The sequence below is a fragment of the Balaenoptera borealis genome (genome assembly GCF_965194805.1).
Source record: "Balaenoptera borealis genome assembly, chromosome: 18".
NCBI classification, from domain to species: Eukaryota; Metazoa; Chordata; class Mammalia; order Artiodactyla; family Balaenopteridae; genus Balaenoptera; species Balaenoptera borealis.
In genome coordinates this window covers 59,193,887-59,201,491 of record NC_138877.1, presented here as the reverse complement: position 1 = coordinate 59,201,491, position 7,605 = coordinate 59,193,887, and the positions used below count along the sequence as shown (strand labels likewise).

The 7,605-nt window shown below is 34.3% G+C and overlaps 1 long non-coding RNA gene across 1 annotated transcript in view; it reads left to right on the top strand.

Moving 5' to 3' along the window:
* Positions 1-1,851: 1,851 nt before the first annotated feature.
* LOC309615503 overlaps positions 1,852-7,605 on the top strand; it is a 423,643-nt gene continuing 417,889 nt past the window's right edge. The window contains exon 1 of the long non-coding RNA XR_014236884.1: positions 1,852-6,093. This is a non-coding gene — a long non-coding RNA (uncharacterized lncRNA). The remainder of the gene's footprint in view (positions 6,094-7,605) is intronic.

Genomic DNA, 7,605 nt, shown 5'->3' with positions numbered 1-7,605 from the left:
TAAAAAAAAAAATTAATTACATGGGACTGAGTGAACTGATGAGGATGAGTATAATTTTTGTGACTTTCTGTTTGAATTTAAAAAAAGAAAAAATCCCACAAGGACTCAGAGGCAAAGAATATACAAATCAATTTTCACTGCAAAGTAAAGGAGCTGTTACAGTGGAGGATTACTGGACTGAATGTCAATATTATGACATAGTATGAGTGTGTTTCATGTTTGGTAATTGCAATCATTGTTGCTTTTGTTGTGGTCATCCATGTACAATGCTTGGTGTCAGTCTATTTATCTCTTGTAAAAATAAAATACAATGTGTGTGTGTGTGTGTGTGTGAAAAAACAAAAACAAAAACAAAAATGTGTTACCACGTTCTACAGTAAAAAAAAAAAAAAAAAAAGATCTAAAGCAAAGTTTTCTTCCATTTAGTTTCCATTCAAGCATAAGCATAATAGCCTGTAATGCACTGAAAATTATTTAAGACCTTGCTTATTGAGACAAATATTCTGGAGTCATCACATATCCTAATTAGCATCAGATATAGAATTAAGAGTATTAATGTAATCTGAGGGTAAATGTGTATTTGTTGGAAAAATGTTTCCTGATGAGTTCACGTGCAAGCCATTCACAAGCCTATGTACCACCAGTGCTTCAGAAAGCCAGGGAAATAGCCAAGTAGTCAAATGAAACCTGTCTAAAATATTAGTAGTCTGCATACTATTCACGTAATTGCTGGCCTCCAGAGGTTCAACTAATAAGCAGAAGATAGAAACAAGGCATCCTAGGCAGCAGTTCAATTTTGAAAATTAGGAGATCATGCCAAGGCAGAAGTCCAATGCTATAAATGGATTCAGTATTGGGAGGAGCAGATCACAAAGTGCTACTACTGGGTATGACATGAGTTTTTGTTCATCCATCTGATTAATCAAATTACGGTTCTCATTAACAGCAAAGGATGTGCAGGAGACTGGCTTCCGGTTTCTTGATCTAGTATGAGTCACCTTAGCCCTCTGTACTTCTGGATGAATTTTTGTTGAAGGAATAAGAAGTCTGTTGATGTATTTACAGTTCCTGGTAGGACTGCCTTAGAAACAGACAAGCTTGTACCAACAGACGGCACAAAAAAGATACTGCCTCGGGATAAAGGAAAGGCAAAAACAGGTGAAACAGGGGTTACCTAACAATGACTAAAATTTTCAAGAAATACTAAAGATTTCACAACTACAGAAGTAGATTTAACCCATCATTAGCTATTAGTTAGTCAGAGAAAAGAAACAACTTATTAATGCCATAAAATAATCATCAATTTGGGCAGAGTTGACAATACTGGGGGAGAAGGGAGGATTAAGAGGTAAAAAGAAAGACTGGGTGCTTCTGTATACTTCATCAAGACAGTAAATAAAGTGTTAAGTTGCAAAAAATACAAAAAATAAGAAACTTTAAGATATAAGACCTAAAAGCAAACTAGTTAGGCATGATTTCACCATGGACTATACATTCTACTAAAACAAAAGAAAATGTGGCATACACATTCTTTGATAAGAAGCTACTTTAATTTTGAAAACATAAAATTGCTGGGCTATATGCTTTAAACAGATATAAGCTCTGAACTTATTTATTAGTTTAACTCAACAGAAGTGGGTCTCTGTATGGTTATTTCAGCATGTTGTTGAATTCAGATGAACAACCAAAAGCAGTGACAAAGCAATTTAATCCTTTACAATAGTGTTTTGAAAAATGCCAAAGGTGCTGCAATAACACGGGGGGGGGGGGGAGTTCATCAAGTACTTGTCACCTCATTATCTTTCAAAAGCATTGATACTGCATGTCTCCCTCCCCCCCCTTCCCCCGCCCCTGCAATATTTTTCAGATTTCCTCAAATTCAGCCCAATTCTGTGCTTTTCAAAAGGGTACTTCCACTCTCTTTTTGGCCACAGTCTTTCCTCCCCTAAGAAAAGATACTCTGAATTCTCCACTGTAAAAGAGACAAATCAGTCTGAGTTACTTTCAATTCTCTCAATCCTTACCATGATCTGAAAAGGCCTAGTAACCACAAAGATTCATTTACTTTATTGTGTCTTTATAAGCAGACGATGTGTCTCAGAAGCAAATTACTCACTTTCCATCTCACACTTTATACACACAACTGCACTGCCACCCACAGCAGCCTCCCATAAACATCTGCATTTGAAGCAGAAACTATACCTTAAAAATAATCTATCTGCATGTAGTAGTTTTATCATCCCCATCCCACCCCCACAGATCTTATCTGCTGTGCTTGAAAGAAACTGTGTGATTATCTGAACTTTATAACTCTTCTTCATTTCTGACAATTCCAGTTTACCTCTTGACCTATATGTCTATCAAGTCTATTTGGTAAAGCATTTGAGCATGTATGTCTGTGTATGCATGTATGTATATATGTGACTTTCAACCAATTTTTTAAAAAAATCAAAACAAATGAAATAATTCAATGGATACTGATTTCTTGCAGTTTAAAAGAGAATTTGCTACAGATTTTATATAGTTCTAAGAGATAATAATGTTCTGACACTTGCCAGCTGTGAGAATTGTATTTCAGATAAACAACACTGGTCCCATTTTAGTTCAACATCAGATTACAGCTGCTGAGTAAAGAATCTATTTAGATTTCTTTAATTTTTTTTCAAGGGAGAAGGTTATAAAGACTGAATGAATTAGTAACACAGGCATTAAAACAGTTTTGCATGCAGTTCATATTTCAAATATAGAAACAAATTAAAGTTTCAAACCTTACATTCTATATACTCAGTGATCACATTGTCCCTATAAAAAACAAAGTACATTCTGAATTCTAAGGCACTGTTCCCTATCAAGCAAGCAGTGATCTTAAGTTGATAAAACCAATAAAAAGATTTGGAACAGGTGGTATTAAATTTAAAAAACATATGTTAAAAATAGAATATAAATTATCAGAGTACATCCCAATTCTAAGGGTAAGTATAGTCCCTGATATTTTGCTTTGGATATGCAAATACATATTTATATACGATGCATTTTTGAGGTTTTTTTCTAAGTTACAATTACATACAGAAAATACACTGATCTTAATTGTACATTTCACTGAGTTTTGACTAATATATACATCCATGAAATCAACACCTCAGTCAAAAGGCAGAGCACTGTCATCACCTTAGAATCTTCTTTAATGCCCTTTCCATCTATCTGCCTCTACCACAGAGGCAAGCACTATTCCAATTTCAGCTGATTCGTTTTGCAAGTTCTACAGCTTCATATAAATAGGGTGATACAGGATATGTTCTTTTTTTCCTTCTATGTATGTTGGGTTAGCTTTGCTATTTTCAAATTCTAAGGATGACAGATTAGAATGTTTATATTTAAATGTTACTTTTTCATAATATGAACTTTATAATTTCATATTATGAATTTTTCTCATACTACTGCTTTAGCTACAAGACATAAAATTCAATATACTGTGTTTTCATTAGTGTTCAGTTCAAAATATTTTCTGATTTCTCCTGTGATTTCTTCATTGACCTGTGACTTTAGAAGTGCAATGATTCCCAAGTAACTTGGGACTGTATACTATGTTTTTATTAATCATTTTAAATTTAATTATATTGTCATCATAGAACACAGTCAGAAAGGTTTCAACGTTTGAAATTGATGTGGCTTGTGTTATAAATCAATATATCGTCTACAATGGAGAATGTCAGTCTGCTAGGGATCCCATAACAAAATACCACAGACTAGGTAGCTTAAATAGAAACGTATTTCTCACTGTTCAGGTAGCTGAAAGTCTGAGGTCAGGATGTCAGCAGGGTCAGGTTCTTGTGAGAGCTATCTTCCTGGCTTACAGACACAGCTGCCTTCTCCATATATCCTCCCATGGCAGAGAGAAAGACCTCTGGTGTCTCTTCCTCTTCTCACAAGCACACTAATCCCATCATGGGGGCTCCACCACCATAACCTCATCTAAATCTAATTGCTTCTCTAAGGCCCCACCTCCAAATACAACCTTATTGGGAGTTAGGACTCCAACATATGAATATGTGGAGTACACAAACATGCAGCACTCCATAACAGGGAAGTTTCGTTGATTTTAAAACGATATATGTGCTTCATCTGTTGGCTGTAGTGTTCTGTGTATCTTTCTATTAGTTCAAATTTGTTGTAGTGTTGCTCAAATAGTATACATCCCCACTGCTTGGATTTTTTTTTAAAATCTATTTCTTGCAATTACAAAGAGGAATATTAAGCCTCTAATTACATTTATAATGTGTCTATACTTTTCTTTTTAATCTGTCAGCTATGTTTCTACTGTTAAGAAGAATGTGCACATTTAGAATTATTATTTTGTGGTGGATATGTGAAGCTCTACTAGGGACATATACATAATGTAATTGTGATAGTGTTTATGCATCTCTATGTCTGGTAATGTTCTCTGTCTTAAAGCCAAGTCTGACTCATAATAATACACCATGTTAGGGTTCTTATAATTATGATTTGCATGGTACATTTCTTTCCAGCATTTTAACTGCAGTCTATTTATAACTTCATATTTAGAGTTACTCTCTCATAAACAGCATATAGTTGTGTCCTCATTTACTGATGCTGATAATCTCTAACTTTCTAATTGCAGTTATTAGCACATCTACACTTGTATGGTCATTGGTAATGGTTGACCTAAAGTCAATCGCTTTTTTCCTATTTGTTTCCTCTCTTCTTTTTATCTTTGATGCTCTTGAAATATTTGGAATTGAGTTATTTCTCTAACTCTATTCTCATCTGAAGTACTGTCTATAACTGTTATTCTCTGGAGATTACTCTAGGTTGTAATGTTAATTTTTTAATTATTACAGTTTATACTAAATTAATACTAAGCCCTTTTTTATGAGGGCAAAGATTCTTTCTGTTGTCTTTATTTGTGCACTGCTACCTCTCTAGCACCTAGAACATTCTGGTACAAAGTAGGAACCCAAAAAATACTTGCTGAATGAGTGAATGTTAGCTTTTATTGCCTATGCTGATTTTACTCAAGTATTTAGGCCTAGAGCAGGCATCAGAGCAGGCCTAGAGGACTGGAGCACAAGATTCTTGAGGATCTATTTGCATGAAGGATACAGGGTTTCCTGGGAAAAAATCGTCCTTAGAAGGCAGAGCCCCCGAGAAACACCTGCTAGGGATCCCCAGGAAGAACTGCAGGACAGCACTGAATCTACCTGCATCTTGACCTTGGACTTCCCAGCTTCTAGAACATTCCCAATGCTCTTTATTTCTTCCTGAAGATTTGGGTTTTCATCTGGTATGAAAAAATTTCCTTTGACATGTCTTATTACAGAGGTATGTAGGTGACAGAGTCTCTTATTATCTTTTTTGATAATGTTTTTATTTCACTTTCATTCCTGAAGGATAATTCACTGGATAATCAATGATACTGTAACTAGGTACATAGTTCTTGAAGGATATTTTTACTGGACATAAAATTCTACATAGAGTTTCTTCCATCACTTTAAAAATTTTGTTCCACTGTCTTCTGATGTCCACAGTTTTGAGTCAGCAATCAATAAAATTCTTGGTAGTATGTATGTGATTTTTTCCCCCCACTCTGGCTACATTCAAGATTCTCTCTTTATCTTTGGTTTCCAGACCTCAGTTTGATGTGATGTGCCTAGGCAATCTTCTTTCAACTTATCCTGCTTGGGGTGGTCTGGTGTACTTTTTTTTTTTTTTTTACATCTTTATTGGAGTATAATTGCTTTACATTGTTGTGTTAGTTTCTGCTACATAACAAAGTGAATCAGCTATACGTATACATAAAACCCCATGTCCCCTCCCACCCTCTCTATATCCCACCCCTCTAGGTAGTCACAAAGCACCGAGTTGATCTCCCTGTGCTATGTGGATGCTTCCCACTAGCTATCGATTTTACATTTGGTAGTGTATATATGTCAATGCCATTCTCTCACTTCATCCCAGCTTACCCTTCCCACTCCTCCCCGTGTCCTCAAGTCCATTCTCTATGTCTGTGTCTTTATTCCTGTCCTGCCCCTGGGTTCTTCAGAACCATTTTTTTTTTAGATTTTCTATATATGCGTTAGTATACAGTATTTGTTTTTCTCTTTATGACTTACTCTGTATGACAGACTCTACGTCCATCCACCTCACTACAAATAACTCAACTTCATTTCTATGGCTGAGTAATATTCCATTGTATACGTTTTGAATTTTAAAATTTCTTTCATCATATTTGGAAACTTAATTCCCATTTCTGGCCTTTTTTCAAATACTTTATTCTGCCTATTTTCTTTCCTTTTCTTCCTGGTCTTTAATTACATGTATGTTAGACCGTTTCATATTGTTCCACAGGTCTATGAGGTACTGTTTTTTTAAAATCATTTTTCTCTCCTTTCTTCAGATTAGATGAATTTGATTCATCTATCTTCAAGTTAATAACTAGTTTCTTTTTCTGCTCCATTCTGTTGTTCAATCCATCCAGTGAATTTTTTTTCTCCTGAGCTACCTCAGCTATTTTATACTTCTGTTCTTTGTTTTTAGCCCTTAATATGAAAAATATTTTTATATTAAATCAAAACAACAGCATTTTGATATGGATAATATATTTTAGTAAAATATGACAATGGCATGAAGGATGGAAAGATGGATGAAAGTACTGTATTCTTGTACAATAGATTCTTATATTAGAAATAGTTTATTGAATCTCAACAGAAAGTTTCATTAAGTTAGTGCAGGCCTTTATCTTTATTTCTAACTCTATTTTTATACTGGCTCCTTAAAATAGCCACATGCTTCATGAAGCTCTTCTCCACATTATAATCACTATACTACATTTACTCACGAAACAATTTTCTAAGAGTCAAAATCAAAATCAGAGTTAGTCACTCTCACTTCACTAATACATGATTCAGGGTGCCAGACAATATGCTTTGTATTAAATTACTACTAAAAACAAAACAAAAAAGATATCAAAATAATTACAAATAAATATCAGATTCATCAACTAGTATACAAGGTTTTACGAACAGTTATAATTGCATAAACATCTTTTGATGAAATTTAGAGAGAGCTGACAAGAAGGATAGCATGAAGTTCAAAACTGCTTATATCCATTCAGGTATATCTACTTAGAACCTACAAAAAACAAAACGTACTACTAAAACCACCACAAGCATCTGAAGCACAAAAATTATTTTTCGAAAATAGTTGATCAGCTCTATAATCATACAAGAGACTTCTGAATGACAGGTCTTATTAAGATAATAATTTGAGAAAAGGGTAAAATCTTGACTTTCATTGTTCCTGTCAAGGTCATTTTCAAGAACTGCAGAACGTACGTATGTCTCATCTTAATTCTATAGTTTCTTGATTTTTCCAGGTGCCTGCGTTTATTGCTTCAACTCAAAAAATCCTTCAATAATTTCAGGACTTTCAATCCATTTGTTACACACATAGTTATGCCTCACCTGCTTATATGTGTTTGCATTTATTAATCCACTGATTAATAAATTACTCAAACATAGGGGTGTAAAACATGTTATTACAAACCTCAAGTTACTTGATACTAGCTAATCACCTGTCTTTATACTC